Below are 2,500 nucleotides of genomic sequence, written 5' to 3'. Positions count from 1 at the left end.
TAAAAGAACAAAGTATGAGTTGAGGGTTAGGGGTTAGGGGTTAGGGTTTAGGGTTTAGGGTTTTAGGGTTTGCATGGGGTATATAAACCTAGATTCTAGGATTCACATAGATTATATAAAGGGTTTAGAAAGTTGGGCTTGGAGTATGTAAAGAGAAGATAGATTTAAGAATTCACACAAACAAAAATAAATTGGATGTGGAGTGTGAAGGATGAAGAATTGAAGACATTAAGTTTCAGTGGTGATGGATTAGTTAGTGGGCAATGATTACCTGTACGATGCATTAGTTAGCAAGTCATTAACATATTTGTACAACCAATTGATTGCACACACACAAATTTATCTCCAAAGTGACATGTAAACGATTTAGTGGATTTTTGACATGACATGGACTACCACGTGGCAGCCACATCAGCAAGGTAACACGTGGCACTTGAAAAAATCAATTTAGTATTCTTCTGCCTTTTATTTTTCTACCTTATTCCAGTTAATTAAATTACTTTAATATTTTTAATTCACCAATTTATTTTTATTTTTATTTATATTTCTGTCTAGGCGCAAGACTGGGCGGCCAGCAAGGAGTCGAGACAGGGAGTTAATTTTAAAATTGATTTTTAAAAAATGATTTATTTATTTATTTCCACCTATGCGGAAGACTGGGCGGCCAACGAGGAGTCGAGACAGCCAGGAGTCGGGACTTGGGCAAGGGAGCGGGACAAGAGGTCGGGACTCGCGGCGGGACAAGGAAGAGGAGGAGGAAGTCCGGGACTCGCGACGGGACTGGGACTCGCGCCGGGACTAGGGAGTCGCGGCGGGACAAGGAAGAGGAGGAGGAAGTCCGGGACTCGCGACGGGACTGGGACTCGCGCCGGGACTAGGGAGTCGCGGCGGGACAAGGAAGAGGAGGAGGAAGTCCGGGACTCGCGACGGGACTGGGACTCGCGCCGGGACTAGGGAGTCGCGGCGGGACAAGGAAGAGGAGGAGGAAGTCCGGGACTCGCGACGGGACTGGGACTCGCGCCGGGACTAGGGAGTCGCGGCGGGACAAGGAAGAGGAGGAGGAAGTCCGGGACTCGCGCGGGACTGGGACTCGCGCCGGGACTAGGGAGTCGCGGCGGGACAAGGAAGAGGAGGAGGAAGTCCGGGACTCGCGCACGGGACTAGGGAGTCGCGGCGGGACAAGGAAGAGGAGGAGGAAGTCCGGGACTCGCCACGGGACTAGGGAGTCGCGGCGGGACAAGGAAGAGAAGGAGGAAGTCCGGGACTCGCGACGGGACTGGGACTCGCGGCAGGACAAGGAAGAGAAGGAGGAGGTCCGGGACTCGCGCCGGGACTAGGAAGAGGGGAGGAGGTCCGGGACTCGCGACGGGACTAGGAAGTGGGGGAGGAGGTCCGGGACTCGCGCCGGGACTAGGGAAGAGGAGGAGGAGGAGGAAGGCCGGGACTGGGACTCGCGGCGGGAGTAGGTAGTGGGGAGGAGGTCCGGGACTCGCAGCGGGACAAGGAGGAAGTCGGGGAGGAGGGCCGGGACCAGGAGTCGCGGCGGGGATAGCAGGCAGGACAGGGAGGGTGGGTGGTCTTCCACAAAAAAAAGTGTGTCTCGGAACTTCCTTAGTGCAGTAGGACGGGGGGGCCTGCCGAATCCCACAGAGAGTACTATGTGGGGAAGGGTTCCTCTGAAGCGTCTCGGGAAAAGTCGTGAGGGGGTGACGGTTGCTCGGTGCCTACGGGTCCCGACTGCTCGCTGCCTTCTTTGAGCCCAGTACCGACGTTCGCAGGGGGATACCTGGATACTACTGGGGTTACCTGGATACTTCTGGCGTGTTACCTTGGATCAGTGAGGAGTGGGGGTTAGTTTCCCGGCGACGCGACCCTCTGAGGAGGTCCCGCGGAGGGTCGCCGAGTATTATATGGTGAGCTGGCTGTCAAGGATTGTGAGTCCCGCTGCCAAAATTTTTTTTGGTGCGCGGGCGACTGGAAAAAGAGGGTTGGTCTTGTGCCGATACGCGTAACGTCGCAGCGAGTCCCAAGAGCTAGTAACCATTTTTGGCGGGGGGCGATGGCCTCGGTATTGTCAAGCCATTCTCTCATTCATTTGGGAGGGTGGGGAGAAGTGTTTGCCGAGGCCGTTCAAGCTCCGCCTGGTCGACCACCACTGTGACCGCCACCGCGCTCGATCTCTATTGCAAGCTCAGGTGAAATTCCTGATAAACTTGGAGGGGTGTGGGACGCGTTCGCAGTGTGGGCCGAGGAGTCATAACATCCCAGGTCGGAATGTGAAAATGGAACTTCGAAACCGGTGAGAGTTCTCTCGTCGGCTAGGGGTTTCACAAAAGTAACATTTCTATAAATTTCTATCCGACCCCTCCATTAATTTGGAGGGGCGATGGGCCCCCGGATTGGACATACTTCTTGCTGATTTGTCTTTTGAGGAAAATCCTTCGCGGTGATGGTTACTTTTTCATTTTTAATGTGTGTATCGGCCTCGTCGGTTTCTCTC

This window comes from Physcomitrium patens, chromosome 6 (genome assembly GCF_059467195.1).
Source record: "Physcomitrium patens ecotype Gransden chromosome 6, ASM5946719v1, whole genome shotgun sequence".
Classification (NCBI taxonomy): Eukaryota; Viridiplantae; Streptophyta; class Bryopsida; order Funariales; family Funariaceae; genus Physcomitrium; species Physcomitrium patens.
Note: the sequence above shows the minus strand (reverse complement) of the source record.